This window comes from Canis lupus, chromosome 35 (assembly GCF_003254725.2).
Source record: "Canis lupus dingo isolate Sandy chromosome 35, ASM325472v2, whole genome shotgun sequence".
In the NCBI taxonomy this organism is placed as follows: domain Eukaryota; kingdom Metazoa; phylum Chordata; class Mammalia; order Carnivora; family Canidae; genus Canis; species Canis lupus.
Window position 1 is genome coordinate 18,289,666 of NC_064277.1, and position 16,408 is coordinate 18,306,073.

At 36.7% G+C, this 16,408-nt stretch overlaps 1 long non-coding RNA gene across 13 annotated transcripts in view; it reads right to left on the reverse strand.

Moving 5' to 3' along the window:
- Nucleotides 1–16,408, reverse strand: part of LOC112657565 (uncharacterized) — a 319,254-nt gene that overhangs the window by 183,979 nt on the left and 118,867 nt on the right. For 11 of the 13 annotated variants that reach the window (XR_007408364.1, XR_007408363.1, XR_007408372.1 and 8 more), the window contains one exon: nucleotides 7,101–7,179. The exons of the other annotated variants lie outside the window; for them this stretch is intronic. This is a non-coding gene — a long non-coding RNA (uncharacterized LOC112657565). The remainder of the gene's footprint in view (nucleotides 1–7,100; nucleotides 7,180–16,408) is intronic. 13 annotated transcript variants of the gene reach the window in all.

Sequence of the window (16,408 nt, forward strand, 5' to 3'; positions counted from 1 at the left end):
TAGAGTTGACGAAATAAAGCACTACTGAAGAATATCATTACATGTTTTTTAAAACTCCTTAATCGATATCAAAAGAGATGGGAAACCTATTAAGAACAGTGGCCCATCAGCTGGAAAGTAGAATAATGCAGAAATTGTATAATTATCCATCATTTTAGCAGCAGAGGACTGTTCCTTTAGCCCTAAGATGAGTTAACCTATAATGAATTTATTCCAAACTATCCAAGGAGAGTAAGCAATTCTCTTGTAAGCAAACTACTTGCTGCTATGAGGTAAATTAAGTCTTTCCAACACCTTTTAATAAATTGCTTCTTACAGAGCACTAAATTGAACCCCGATGTTCTGGGATGTTAATTTGCCACACAGGACAATTTTTCTCCTGGAGGGCATTTTATTCCTTTTACCTCACATCACTCATGTAGAGGCTAGGAAGCCATTTAGATTACTATGACACTCTAAAGTTTCATTCATTTCAGTGAATTACATGATGACTTCAGTACTGTTTGGGAACGTGGTTGAATTTCTTTCAGGCAACAATTTCAGGGTTTGTGTTTGCTTTTTAAGGAAAAGAATTTTGGGTAGGTTTAGGGTTTGATGCTTTTTTTAACCCTAGTTTTCTATAGATTCTCTATTTTAATGTTTTGTTTCCTCTCCTCTTTTTGTTGCTAAGCAGATGGGACATGTTGCTATGTGACATTTTACACAACCACTTTTAAGCAGCTTCCACAGTAATGACCAGAGGTCATGAAAACATAATCATTCACATTGAAAACTGGAGCACTTGCCTTTTTGTTCCTGGAAAACTGTGGAAAATGTACAAAAAAAAAACACACCTTTTTTAGAATATAATAATTAATAATTATATTTATTCAGTGAGTTTTTCCATATATTATCCCATTGGAGATTCACAAAAACCCAATGAAGTGTTAAGGGAAAGTATCAACACCAAAGCCATAATCATCATTGTATTTCAGGTCAGATAAATGAGACTCTGAAAGCAGGTCAGATGATAAACACATGGCAATGATAGGAAATGAGTTTGACTCATTTGATTTCCCAATCAGAAAATAACAAAATGCTCTCTGAAACATGAAGGCTGGAAGTTTGACACCTGTAATAAATGCTCATTTAAAAGCATATTTTGAGGGGTGCATTGGTGGCTCGGTTAGCTGAGTGTGGGACTCTTGATTTCAGCTCAGGTCATGATTTTACAGTCATGGGATCCAGCTCCACATGGGGCTCCATGCTGAGTGTGGAGTCTGCTTGAGACTCTCTCCCCTTCGCCCCTCCCCCTCCCCCACCACTCATTCCCACATGTTCTCTCTTTTAAATAAATAATAAATAAGTAAGTAAATTTTTGTTTCCCCTACCTCTATATGCTAATTTTGTATCTTTCTTACTCTTTTTTCCCCTAGATTTTATTTATTTATTCATGAGAGAGAGAGAGAGAGAGAGAGAGGCAGAGGCAGAGGGAGAAGCAGGCTCCATGCAGGGAGCTTGACATGGGACTCAATCCTGGGTCTCCAGGATCAGGCCCTGGGCTGAAGGCGGTGCTAAACCACTGAGCCACCCAGACTGCCCATCTTTCTTACTCTTTAATAATAATTAAAATAATAAGATTAATAGCTGTCAATTATCTAATACTAACTAGGCACCCAAATAAATGCTGTCCCCATACCCGTCTATGAAATCCCTACAATAACCTAATCATTATGAAGAATCAGAGGCTCAGAAAGCGAATATGCAGGCCAAGGTCAAACATTTAGTACAGAGTAGAGCAAAATGAAGACTCACATGCGTCTCTGACTTCCAAACCTGCACTCTAACCATCACACCCTACTGTCACAGCAGTCAGCTCCTTCCAATTCATTCTGCAGGTTGCTTTTTTTTTAACTGCTGTTTCAATTAATGTTTCTCATTCTCAAGAAACATAATTTTGAAAAGCAATAAAAGGTTTGTATTTGGTAGGCATGACAAATTAGCTGGGTGAGAGAGAACTGGAAGGCAACCACCCTACAATGCCAATCACATGGGTATATGTGTATAATTAATTGTTCTGTAATACACAAAATAGAGAAAAAACAGTGGCCATGTACATAGTGCACTGGAATGAGCACTACAACGAGAATCAGAAACTTGGGTTTTAGTCCATTTTCTAAAATACCTTCTTAAATATTGAATAGATGGAAAGAGACATTTATAAATATTTGTAGCATAAAGAGCCACAGTAAAATTAAGACCTATCTATCCAGTTACAGAAATAGAGCATTACCATTACCAGTGTAGCCTCCCTTTCTACTCCCTGCACAGGTAACCACACTCTGCTCCTGAATTCTTATTTATCATTCCCTTTCTTTCTTCGTATTTTATCACACAATTAGCATACCTAAACAATGTATTGCTGGGTTGTGCAGATTTGGGCACATGACTTTTTCTGTATGCATCTGCAATCTATGTGACTGGCTCTTTTTCACTATACATTTCTGAGATACAGTCATGTTGCTTATAGTTGTAGCCTTTCTGTGTAAATGTATATGGACACATTTGTCAAGTGTATGATTATATCACAATGTATTTATCCATGTTAATTTTAATGGGCATCTGCATTCCTTCCAATTTTTTGCTAATATAAAAATTACCACTCTAAAGATTTTTTTTATCTTTCCTCTTTTTTTTCCCCCCTCAGGTGCAAGAATTTCTCAAGAATATATGTCTACAAGTAGACATGATGGCTTATAATATAGGCAGATGGACAAGGACAAGATAATGTTCAATGATGTTTCAGTGTTCCTACAAATGTACCCTCTTCATGCAGTGTGCAAATGTTACACTTGCCCCACAGACGTACCAATAATTGTTTTGTTAGCCTCCTAATGTTACCTATTTGCTGAGTGTGAAATGGTATCCCATTGTGGTTTCAATTTGTATTTCCCTGAAAACTAATGAGATTGAACATCTTTTCATTTGTTTATGACCAAGTTTCTTCTGTGAAGTACCTGTTCAAGACTTGTGTCCATTATTATACCAGGCTGTTTGCTTTTTCCATTTCTAATTTGTATAATATTCCTTTATATTCAAAAATGAATCTATTTTTAGCTCTATGTGCTAAATACCTTTTCCCAGTCAGAGGCTTATATTTTCACATTCTGTAGCAGGTCTTTTTTATAAACTTAAGTTCCAAATTTTACTGAAGCCATTTTTTTATGGTTTGTGCTCTTGCTTCTTTTTAAGGCAATCTGTTCCTGCACTAAGATTGTCAAGATCAGCTTCGACATTATCTTCTACACATTTCACAGTTTTGTCTTACACACTTAGGTCTTTAACCAGCTTGAAATAGATATCTTTATATGGTGTAAAATAGAGGTCTAATTTCATTATATTATTATATCGATATGGTTCTACTGCCGTTTGTGGAAAATCTGTTTTTCTTGCTGTCCTGCGATGGCTAACCAGGTCGTAAATCAAATTTTCATACACATTAGGCCTCTGTTCAATTCCACTGTTTTCTTTATTGGGCAATTTGCCAGCATCATATTGTCTTAATTATTCTGTTCATGTTAATTCTTAGTATCTGGCAAGAAGGTTTCTTCATCTAAGTTTTGTGTTATTAACCGGTAGGTAGCCAGGTTCAACTTAGCTTTTGATTTTTCCATATAAACTTTAGAATCAGCTTACAAGACAACACAAAGAAAATTATGTTATGATTTTTATTGAAATTGTTTTTAACCTCTACAGAAATTTTGGTATTTAATAATACAGTCTAAAAATTTTATATAGTCTTCTATTTATTTAGGGCTTTTTCAATGTGCTTCCATAAAGTTTTAACATTTTCTCTGTAAAATGTTTTTTTTTTTAAAGATTTTATTTATTTATTCATGATAGTCACAGAGAGAGAGAGAGAGAGGCAGAGACACAGGCAGAGGGAGAGCCCGACGTGGGATTCGATTCCGGGTCTCCAGGATCCCGCCCTGGGCCAAAGGCAGGCGCCAAACCGCTGCGCCACCCAGGGATCCCCTCTCTGTAAAATGTTTATAGATATTTTCACTAAATGGGAAATATTTTTGAGACTATTATAAATTGTATTCTATTTTTAAATATTTTCTAATACTTTAAAATTATAAATAGATAAATATTGATTTTGTACATTGATTTTATATCTATCTAGCCACCATGTAAATCATCTTGCTAATTCAAATAAATTATCTATATGTTGTTTTCCATATAGATTATTATATGCATATAATAACTATATTTACACATCTTATTTAATTTTTCTTATGTGTCAGCTACAACTTTTAGTACTATATAAAAAAAGAAATAATATAGTATGCAAATCTGTCATATTATTAATCTTAAGGGAGTTAATTCTAATATTTTTCCATTAACTGGATTATTGCACTATAATGATGTATTTTTCTTTTTTTATAATGATGTATATTTTTTTTTAGGATTTTATTTATTTACTCATGACAGACACAGAGAGAGAGAGAGAGAGAGGCAGAGACACAGGCAGAGGGAGAAGCAGGCTCCATGCAGGGAGCCCAACATGGGGACTCCATCCCAGGTCACCAGGATCACACCCCCGGCTGCAGGCGGCACTAAACTGCTGCGCCACCGGGGCTACCCTAAAGATAAACTATCTACCTTTAGTTCACTATAAGTTATATAATAGATAAATTCTATATTTCATCAAAAGCTTTTTCTCCATACATTGAGATGATAATATATACTTCTCTTAATTACTAATATGATAAAGTTAATTTATGTAAAACCAGCCTTGCATTCCTTATAGTTAGAGGAATGCCAGCTTTGTTATATATTATCTTCTTTATGCATTGTGTGATTTATTTTATTAATATTTTGTTTAGGAGAGAGTCATCTCTATCAGCAAGGTGAGATTTTCTTTTTTATTCCCTGGATTAGTTTGTGTGAAATTAGAATAATTTATTACTTGAATATGACATAAAACCTCGTTGACTAAATCATCTGCATTAACATTTTGTTTTTCATTTTGTTTTGTTTTGTTTGTATGTGCGTATGTGTGGAGAGGAGAGGTTTTTAATTGATGAATCAATTTCCTTCGTGGTTATAGAATTATTATGATTATCTATTCTTACTCTGTTAATTGTGGTAAATTATATTTTGGGAAATTTTTCTGAATCTAATAAGACTTCAACACTAACAGAATGTTGTTCATTGTTCTTTGATTGTATGCAGACTCTGCAGTACTGGTCTCTTTTATTTCTAAATTATTATTTTTGTGTTCTCTTTTTTCTTAATCAATTTGGCTAGTGGATTCTTTTCAAAGAACAAACTTCTGGCATTATGGATTGTGCTTTTGCTTTCCATTTGCTATATAAAAGCATTTATATAAGCATTTGCTTTTGCTTTCCATTTTATTGTAATTTCCATTTGATCTACATTTTTTGCTTTTGCTTTCCATTTTATTGTAATTTCCATTTGATCTACATTTTTAGGTGATTTTTTTTTCTTGTGGTATTATAAGTTAAATCATTAGCTCATTAATGTTCTTTTTTTTTGTAATGTAATCATTTAAACTTTCCTCTATCAATTTTGCTATAGGCCATAAGTTATGATAATAAGGTCTTTGGTTTTTTTCTGTTCTAAATATTTTCTACTTTTATTATAATTTTTTATTTGGCCCATGCTTTACATATAAATATGTTTCTTTCTCTTCAAATGTTTATTGGTTGTATTTTGTTCTTAATGTCTAACTCAACTATTTTGTGTTCAAAAAAATCACCTGAATGAACTCAATTCTTTGGAATTTGTTCACTTTTTAATTCTTTTCTTTACTTCTGAAATTTCTAACTTTACTGATTTATTGATTTGCTTGATTAGACCATTACAAAGAGGTAAGTTTTATTTTTTTTAAGATTTTTATTTATTTATTCATGAGAGATAGAGAGAGAGAGAGAGAGAGAGAGAGAGACGGGCAGAGACACAGGCAGAGGGAGAAGCAGGCTCCATGCAGGGAGCCCAACGTGGGTCTCGATCCCAGGTCTCCAGGATTACGCCCTGGGCTGAAGATGGCACTGAACTGCTGAGTCACCCGGGCTAGTTAACTATTTCACTTAATGTCCATTTTATCTGATAGTAATATAACTATCTCATCCTTTTTTTTTTTTTTTTTTTTTTTTTTAACTCTTACTGATCTGGCCACTTCTTTATAGATGTTCAGTCTTTTTCTACTTTTAGAATTTTCTTTTTGTCTTTGGTGTCATGAGTTTGCACTGTAAAGTGTCTGGAGCTACAACTCTTTTAAGCATCCTGTGGCATTTGCTTTGGTCTCTGACTCTGAAAACTGTTGACCTTAAACTTCTGGAAAATTCTCAGCCATTATTTTTTTAATGATTGCCTCCCTTTTGTTTTCTCTCTCCTTTCCTTAAAAGCCCCAATTCTTTTTAATCTCTTTTTATTTTATATCTGTTTTTCCTTTTCCTAGATTATAAATACTCTTCAAATACATCATGTCAACATATCCTAATGTGTAGAGATGTAATCTTCTGTATCATGTTAAATATTTAATTTTAAATATTGCATATTTTTTATTTCAAAAATTATAGTTGAATTTTTAAAAACTTACTTGACTATTGTTAAGACTCTTGCTCATATTCAATCTCCTTTTTATCTCTTTAAGCCTATTGATAGTATATATTTTATATTTCCTAATAATTCTAATATTTGAAGTCTTTGGGATTCGGTCTTTGTTTCTGCTCTCATTCATAGTGCCATTTTCCTTGTATGTTGTGCTATGTTTGTAAGCTTATTTTCCTTAGATATTCAGCATATGGGAATTCTTTAAGACCTGGACTCAATGTGAGATTTTCCCCAGGGAATTTGCCTTTGCTTCTCTCAAATGTCTGGTCACACTGTTAACTAAGGTTCACTTTATGTTAAATTATTGATTTGAGTTTATTGAAACTCAACATATAATTCAGATATTAACTCTTGGGGTGGACTTCCTCCCTTTCCCTCAGCTAACACTAAGGTTTGATATAGGAAATTTTTATTGCTATCAATGCTACTCTCTTCCACATATACAATCCAGAATAGGGGCAAAGTTTAATTCTAGTTACCTAAACAGTGAGGATGTAGCTTTCTGGATTCCAACTCTTATTCAATGGATCTTCTGTTAAATTTTCTCTCTCCTCTCTCCTGTGGGAATGGAAAAGTCAAAGGCCAAGGTCATCTGGATTCAGCAAGTATTTTCATTGTGAAATCAGCTTTAGTTCTAGTTTACTTGCCTGGATTCCTGCTTCCACTTAGTTTTTAGCGTCTGAGTAGTTTATCAGATTCAGCAAATAAAAATACAGGATGCCCAACTAAATTTGAATTTTAGACAAACAGTAAATAATTTTAGCATAAGTCTATCCTATCGATATTTGGCTTATACTCCTACTGAAAAGTTATTTATGGTTTATCTGAAATTCAAAGATAACTAGATTTCCTGTATTTTTATCTTGCAACACTCTACCAATGGAATTCTCATTTTCTTGCCAGTTCACTGATGCATCTACAGAGCCTTTTTAAAAAACTAAGCAGTGTTTTTCATTGTTTTCTTCAGGAAGATCAGTTAAGTTACCAAGTTTGCCATGTTGCTGGAAGTAAAACTAGTTCCTGTCCTTCTCCTTTACCTTAACCACCCACAATTTTTCTTCTTCATATCTTGGAATTTGTAAAGGATCTGAGAGATCATCTCTTATAATCCCCTTATGTGAAGATAAAGAAAAATGAGACTCAGATAAATAAAACAATAAGGCCAGCATTATACCCAATTTCAAAGTAAAAACCCTGTCTCCTCACCCCTTCAGCCTTCTTGCCACTCTACCATGTTGACTCTAAGGACCAAGTGAACTAATGCCATGAAGGTACTCACTGGGGGAATATAAAGTATTGAAGGTACATCAAGTAGTAGAAGAAAAGTAGATAAAGTATTTAAAAATGATCACAATTACAGAGTCTAATAAATAATTGGGCGGCTTAAAATGTAAGATTGATTGTGGAACAATATTTCCGGAAGGAATCTCATAGCAATATAATAGCATACTTACACTTTCTTTTCTTCCAGCAATCTTAAACATAACAATGAGAAATTTTCTATGAATATTTAAAACAAATAAATTAATATTAAAATAAAATATCTGGCCAGAAATATATTTCATCAAACAAGAATTTCTGACCTAGAATATAATATATTCTCCATAACAAATAAGACAAAAAAACAGAACTTAATTAACAAAAGCACTCTCTTCTTTTTTCCTTCCTCTTTTCTTACAAAGAAATGCTTTCAGAATGCTTAAGACGCTCACCATGCTACTTTCTTTGCTACAATCAGTGCATGATTGCCACTCAAATTGCTATACTGGTCCTTTTTCCTCTAGCTCTGCATAAAAAGAAGATGCAGATGAATGGATTTTCTGTGGGTTAATTTATTAGGAGTGCAAAGCAATTATCAGCAAGGTAAATCATGGAACATGAAGTACACTGTTACACGCTGGTTGCTGTATAATGTAGGTCCCTTGGCCACAAATGCAATTAAAGTGTTATATTTTATTCCTTTTAATTTTATCTCCCACTCTATCCTTTGCTTAACGTCGACAAGTCTGACTGTACATCAATATGTGATCAATAAGTAGCAATGTATAATAACTACCACAAACAATTTTGTATTTTTGATGCTATGAAATACATTTTCATGATACAATAGCATAAATCTTCAAAATGAGGGCTGGGAAATTTAAGTGTAGGACTCCGTTCCCAGGGCATCAGGCTGTCAGTTTCTCGTGTGGCTGTGATCGGGTGAAATTATATTACTGTCATGTGACCAGAGACTGATGTGAAGTGAATTAAGCAGTGCTTGCAAATGCCTGTCACATTAATAGTATCTAAATCTTCTGTTTTTAATTTTAAAGGGCAGGTCCTAAGAAAGTCATGTTTACTAGGCTTTCAAGACTCATAAAAGAAACCCTTGACAACAAAAGCAAGCCTTCTCCCTACGTAGACCAGTACAAATGTGGATAATATGGAAGTGATAGAGAGGCAGGGTTTTAACAAAGAGAGCGAGACTAAAATCCCTGCTCCTGCCACTTGCTAGCTAAATTTGGTCAAGTTTCCTAACCCCTGTTTGCCTTGGTTCTCTCTTTGACAATGCAGGGATAATGATAAACTGCCTGGTGCAATTATTAATAATGTATGAAAGATATGTAGCTTGTAGTAAGGGCTCTATGAAAGGAAGCTATCCCAATGATGTTGGCGATTCCTTGTTTACGAAGAACTGCAAAGTAATCACAATATTAAATTTTACACATTGGCAGCAACACATCAGGAAATACCTGGCAATAAGCCATAGCATTTAAGAAAGCTATGACACTGTACAGAAATGGTGGGTGATCCAAACGGGCAGATTTAGAAAGAAATGATGGTTGAGAAGAGTGGGTGGTCTGTATTCTGAAACACCAGACACAGATCAGAGGATTGGTGGTGATAAGCATGAGAATTTAGGGGACCTGGGGGTAAGTGTCGCTTGGATGGTATAGAGACATGAGGTACCAGAAGGGCTATTCAGCATAGCTGAAGAAGAATCTTCAACCATCACTAGCTTGAAACATTCAGATTTGTCCTAATGGGCAATTTGAAGCCTCTTGAAGGTTTTGGAAGAACAAAGTGGGTAGTAATTTGAAAATTCTTCTGACACATGTGCTTGTGGAATTTTTTTAGCCTAACTAGCCTGTTTGTTGTAAGGAAAGGCTTGAAAAATGAAATGACCAACCAGAGGGCTGTTGTCATAGGATAGGTAAGAAGTGAAGAAGGCGATAGGCACAGCAGGTGACTGTCCGTGATGTGAGCTCAGAGGTGAAGGAAAGATCAACATCTGCTAAGATTGCTACTTCCCTGAATGGCTGGAGCCTGGACATCCAAACCAACCATTTTCCTTTAGCAAAAGGCTCTCCCCTAGTGATAATGTGAATGGTCTGCACAGAGGGACCTAAAACTAAACATGTCACATTTTAGCACCTCAGTGTGAATTGATTTGTTTGTCTTTCCTAGAGCAGGTGTCCAGGAGGGATTGTCAGGGAGGTGGTAACAGCTCTGAGCCCCACGGGGGTGGGCAACCATGACCAAAGCAGAGAAGGATTTGAGAGGAGAGCCTTGGGCTGAGAGCATTGCTCTACTGCAGGGTTTGGCCTGGGGCTGCCCTTGAGGATGGTAATGAGGATGGAGCCAATAATGTTCTAAATAATTAAATGTGGTAGTGGGAGATTATATCAGTTACCTTGGGAATTAAAAACTAATGTTATAAAGTATGCTAAAAAAACAATGGCATTAAAACGTTCCCCAAAGTCACCCCTTTTGCTTTTTTTTTGAGAATCCAGTCCTTGTGTGTGTCACACACACACACACCCAACCCTAGCCCCCTGGAATCCTGTTCTTTTGTGTGAACAAGTTTGGGTTTCAATCCTGTTTTGCACTGCACTTCTGTGGCACAAATGTCTTTTTAGCTTCATCTCCCTTCCTTCACTTGAGATAACCCATCATTATTGTCTCAGCTTATCTATGAAACGTTTTTTGTGTTTAACTTACATGTACAAATTGAAATGAGTTGTCAACATCACTGTGGACAGATACATTCTAAACTAAATGCGGGCAGTGATATCGGCTCAGTGTTGGAAGCAGCCTCCTTACATCTGCAACCGTCCCAGCTAATGCACAATTGTGTTTTTTGAATAATCTAATGCTTTTGTTATTTAAAAATGGGATGCATTCACACTTTGATAGTCCAGCTCCAGTGCAAGCTCTTGGAGGCCTTATTCACCTGTGCATCCTTCCCTGTGTGCACCCTTCGCCCAGGAGAAGACCGGGATTTTCTGGGCTTAACCATCAACTCCTCACATGGGTGGGATGGCTTGCTCTTTTTTGGAAATGATCATTTTACATTGTGTGACACTTCAAGTAATTATGTTCACAGACAATTAATGGGGAAGGGTGATGAGGGGCGTTTCAAAACCACTTTTGAGAGTATAGTGAAACGTGATTACATCGGATGCCATAACTCTGAAGTTGGTATAAATCTGAACGTGATTCACGTGTGTAGCTGGTGAGTCCCTACCCACCAACTTGTGGTACAAAGCAAGGTCTCATATTCAAAATAAAATTGTTTGGAATACTCGTGCCCTCCCCATCATACTCAAAGCTGAATTCTCTTCTGCCCTTCAGATGCAAGTCTGTAAGGAATCTTGGGGGACCTCGAGGAATTCAGTCACCATTCCTGATTCTGTCCTCTCCACTGCTTATCTTTTGTCTGCTGTCACCATTTCTAGCATGTCCTACTCGTGTGACTGCATGGACCATGACATCAGTAGGTCCTGGTAACACCACTTCTGGTCCTGTCAATGGCTGCAACTACCTCCTCTATTTCTTCTCCCATCACTTCTTACTTCAGGCTTGATGCAGCTTCACATGCCTGCCGTGGATGGCATTCAGACATCCACCACTTCATCTAAAGCTGTACCCTCTGCCTAGTGTGTCACTTATCCTTGGTGGCTCCCTTGTTCACAGGAGCAAACATTTAAATCTCAGCTAAACTACTTTCTCTACCATCACTTATCCCTGAGCTACAGTCCTCACAGTGCACCTCCAATATCATATGTATCACACCAGATTATAATTTTTTTCCTCCTGTTTTTCTCCTTGCCGTATAGATCATGAGAACCATGGTGGCAGTGGATGAAGAGCAGCTCTGTAGAAATAAAATATGTGCTCAGCTAGGCAGACTCATTTAGATATTTTACCAGTTCACCAATAACCAAACCTTTTGTTCATTAGTAAGACAGGTAGGTAGGTAGGTAGGTAGGTTGATAGAACAATAGATAGATAAGAAAGAAAAAAGTGGGAGCACTTGGGTGGCTCAGTGGTTGAGTGTCTGCCTTTGGCTCAGGTTGTGGTCCCTGAGTCCTGGGATTGAGTTCCACATCAGGCTTCCTGTGGGGAGCCTGCTTCTCCCTCTGCCTATGTCTCTGCCTCTCTCTGTGTCTTTCATGACTAAATAAATAAAAGCTTTTTTAAAAAAAGAAAAAAAATTTCTTAAGAGAGAAAAAAATTAGTTCTTAATTAGAATAAGCTTTATACCATAATTTAGAATTTGACCTTGATTCAATCCAAACCACATTCTGAGAAAATCTGCTTAAAGTGAATACTATGTGGCTACTAAATTAGTATATTTGAGAATAGCAGAGAGAATAAGACTCTATGTGTTTAAGGTCAGTTGTATGAAGGATAGGAGAGCTGGATAAAATTAACTTACCTATTTAAGTGTTCCAGAAAATTTGAAAAACTGAACTGTCAAAAAAAAAAAAAAAAAAAAAGCAAAGAACCCACACATTGCTACTCAGCATAATTTTGCTTAGAAAATAACATTATTTCTGCTTGATTTGATTTTGTGTGGTTAAGTTTGGAGGAAATGTTATTTATTATATACACAGCTAAGCTTATGTAATTACCCTCAAATGTTCTAGCGTAGTACATACAGCCAAGAACACAATTGCTTGTTGCATCAATTTGGAAAAGAGAGGGAAAAATTAGCCATGTAATAGTTAATTCAATTTATAAAATTAAATGTGTATTGAAAATATGCCTGGTAAATATTATGCCATCTGCACATGCTCAAACAGCAAGCCTGGTTAATATTTTATAGTTTATCTGATAAAGTTAACAAAAGAATTTAGAGTGGAGACATACACTGAATATTTCATCGCCTTCTTAATTGCAGAATACAGACAAGACATTTTTTTCCCTTTGGGAAAAATAAATGTTAAAAGTTATTACAGATGGAATCAGTTTGGCAATTAAGTTGAAATCCAACTGAACCAAGCAGAAATTGACGGCTACAAACATCACAATACCAAAGTATTTTCAGCCAACTCCATCAATTTACATGATGAAGCAGAAATGTTGATAGCAATGCTGTATAACTCAGCTAGCAGAGGTTATATTAACACAGAAGAAAAACTGGCTTTGTGCCTTTTTTCCCAATAGTTAATTCACAGCCATCAAGAGCTGTCATTCTTATGCACAGCAGACAATATGATATACCTAAGCCTTTTCATTCTGACTTCTGATTTAAAGGTCTTCAGCTTGTGCTGTGGACCTTAACCTTGAAGCCAAGTGCAAATTAGCTTTAAATCAATGAAGCTGATTAAAGCTCCATTGTGGTAGAGCCCTTAATAGAAGAAGGGAGGGGAAGGAACCACTTGAAAACAGCAAAAGATTGGCCTCTCTTAACTTGGAACATATGTAATGCTTTTCAGCTCTTCTCTACCCTGACAGAACCATGAATGGTTTTAAGGCTATTTACCTGCTAAGAGAATGGAACCAAATTTTCCAATTCAGTGGAAAAGGCCAAGGGAGAATCAAAGGTATTTTTTTTTTTTGCAAGCACTAGAATATAAAAGGTTATTTTAAAAAGAAGTAAAGAGGGGAACATCAAAACATCTCCCCAGTAGAGGCCAAGAGAATCAAGTTTATATCATGTAAAAAAGAAATTCCCATATTTAAAAATACTTTGGGTTTCTATTTATTTTTGTTTTGTTTTGTATTTTATAATATACCATTTCTCAAAAACAAGAGGTTGCGGCCAATTTCTGACCATTGAAAGAAAAATCTTTTCCTCCGTCACAAGTGAATATATCTGCCAACAACACGTCTCAGAAGTTCTTTGCTTTGTAAGTGGCCAGAATGAACTGCAGCCAATAGGCAGGACCATTTGTTTCTCTGCACCCCCTCCACCAGCACCACCCACCTATCACCACAGAAACTGTCTGACAGATTTACCAGTTCTTCCCAATATCCTTGTGGCTGTCAGACTCAGGACAATTTTTTTTTTTTAACCAAAGAATGATTTTTATAGCATTTTCAGAAACACTGAAAGTGATAGACTAGAAAGAATATTTTAAATAGAGAAAGACTTATTTCTACGTAATTAAATTCTTTAATGCAGCCATTCAGTTATTCTTCATGGGAACACCATCCCACTGTCACAGTGACCTTCTCCACCAACATGTAGATGAATTCTTATCCTTATAGTTCAGGCATGATGAGTTTGAAATTATGGGAAGGAAATTTCTACCGGGAACCTCAGGGAAAATAAAGCAAATGTAGAAAGGAAGATCACATCAACTTCCTACATTAGTTAATATTTATAAAATACTTTCAACAGTGCTTGGCATACAGTATGTGCTCAGTGAAGATGAGGAACTGGCTATTATTCTACTGGGTTTGGATGAACACACTTGTCCACAGCCTTCAATCTTTCCTCTTACCTCCCTCTTAAATCATGCACCCCAAAAGCTCTACCTTGAAATCCTCAAGATTTCCTCTCCTACTCCAATTTCTGTAGAATCTTAATGGAGAAAGAACAAGGGAGCTGACCTAGAAAATAAATCTGTCACTCTTGGGTAACAAAAGTGGCTAAAAACATGCTAATAGTCAACCAAAGGTGGATAAATAGAATTAAAAAAAAAATTAAGACACAAAACATGTATACTAAAAACATAGCAGAGCACATTCTTCCCTACTTTTGAAAGTTAAAAAGCTGGGGCACCTAGGTGGCTCAGCCGGTTAAGCATCTGCCTTTGGCTCAGGCCCTAATCCCAGGGTCCTGGGATAGAGCCCTGCATCAGGCTCCCTGCTGAGCAGAGCCTGCTTCTCTCTCTTCTTCTGCCTACCACTCCTGCTAATGCTCTCTCTCTCCTGCCCTCGCTCTCTCTCTCTCTCTCAAATAAATAATCTTAAGAAAGAAAAAATGTTAAAGAGTTGTTCCCTATATGCATCACTAGGTCTCTAGTTTATCTTGTATAAACTTCCAAGGAAAGGCTGACTAAGGGACAGGAGAGATTTGAACTGACCAGTGGTAGTAGAAAAGGAGCAGAGAATGGAGGTGGGAGAGGCAGTAGAATGCTAGGAAGGAGAGAGAAAGAGAAGACAGATCGCTGAGGGAAAAAAGGATGAGATGGCAGAGAATGAGCTGAGATCTAGTATAATGTTCCCCAAGGTGGGAGTGAGCGGCAAGCGATGGAGGACTCCAAGTCAGGAGGAAAGGCAAGGAGAGAAGGTTGGGACATCATCATGACTAGACAGCCAGAATCCAGAGAGTGATAACCAGGACTTCTAAAACCACAACTGCCCTCTGTCATCAACAGGATGTTGTGAAAGCAATCAGCTGACATCTCTGGAAAAAGGTACCATTGAAATGTAAACTGTTATTATTGATGGTGATGGTGGTGGTGAGAAAGAGCACAATGCTTGCTTTCATTTAGGATCTCCTTAGCTAGAACTGTCTGCCTGGATGGGGCCTAGACTGTTTTCAAATCTCATTAAAGCTTACCTGTAATTAATGGTCATTTAAAATAACCCCTGTAAAGTATTTTAGAGGTTGCTGATAAAATGAAAAGCAGAATTAAATGATTAGGAGTAACTCTCATCTGGCCACGGGATTTTGATCACCTTATTCTGTTTGCTAACAACACCATTCATTGGAAGACACTGCATCTATGACTTAGACTAACCTTTTTTTTTTTTTTTAATGTAGCCTCCCCTAGATTAACCTTATAAACAGATAAAGACAGTGGTATAATCCAGTGCCAAAGTGGTATAATCCAGGTAACTTTCCTACCCTCAAAATATCTCCTTTGCCTCGATATCAAAAATGCCCTAAAATCTGTCCTTAAAGGTCTATTCCTCTGGATTTCTGAGCAACCAGATCTCCTTCCTTCAAATGCAAACGCTTCTGAATTTTATCAAGAAATTCAGCTATCTTTGCACCCCAAAAATAGCTGTGGTTTTGTTGGCTCAGGTTTTCTTCTTCTTTGAGGAGGGATCCCTGGCTACATGGAATGATCAGTCATCTGAAAAATTGGGGTGGCACCAAACAAAGTAAAAGATATTTTAAAAATTAAAACATAAATAAAAGGAAGCAGCATGCCCCTAAAACAAAGTCATTCATTTCAAGAGTTTGCTTAGTTTCACCGTGGGTTGTTCTAAAGATCCAGCACGAGAATAGGCAAAACTGCAGATTCAAAGAGGACTCAAAATAAAACCTCTTCTGTAGCTCTAAGAAAAAACAGCATCCAGTGAGTGCTGGTAGTCAGGCTCAGCTTTGTCCTGCTACAATTCAAAGCAGAGGGATGAGTGATTTGTCTCCTCCCATTATTTCTGGCTCTCAGCTTTGCAGCAAAGGGAGGAGGGAAACAGTTCTGGAACTGCCAGCAGGGAGACCAGGACCTACGGCAGAGGGACCAGGACACATACCCTGCATCTAGTCATTGCACCCTCATTGCCAAAATGCTCCTCAGCAGGATTGGGGTCCTCATACCTCACAGAGGGCACAGAC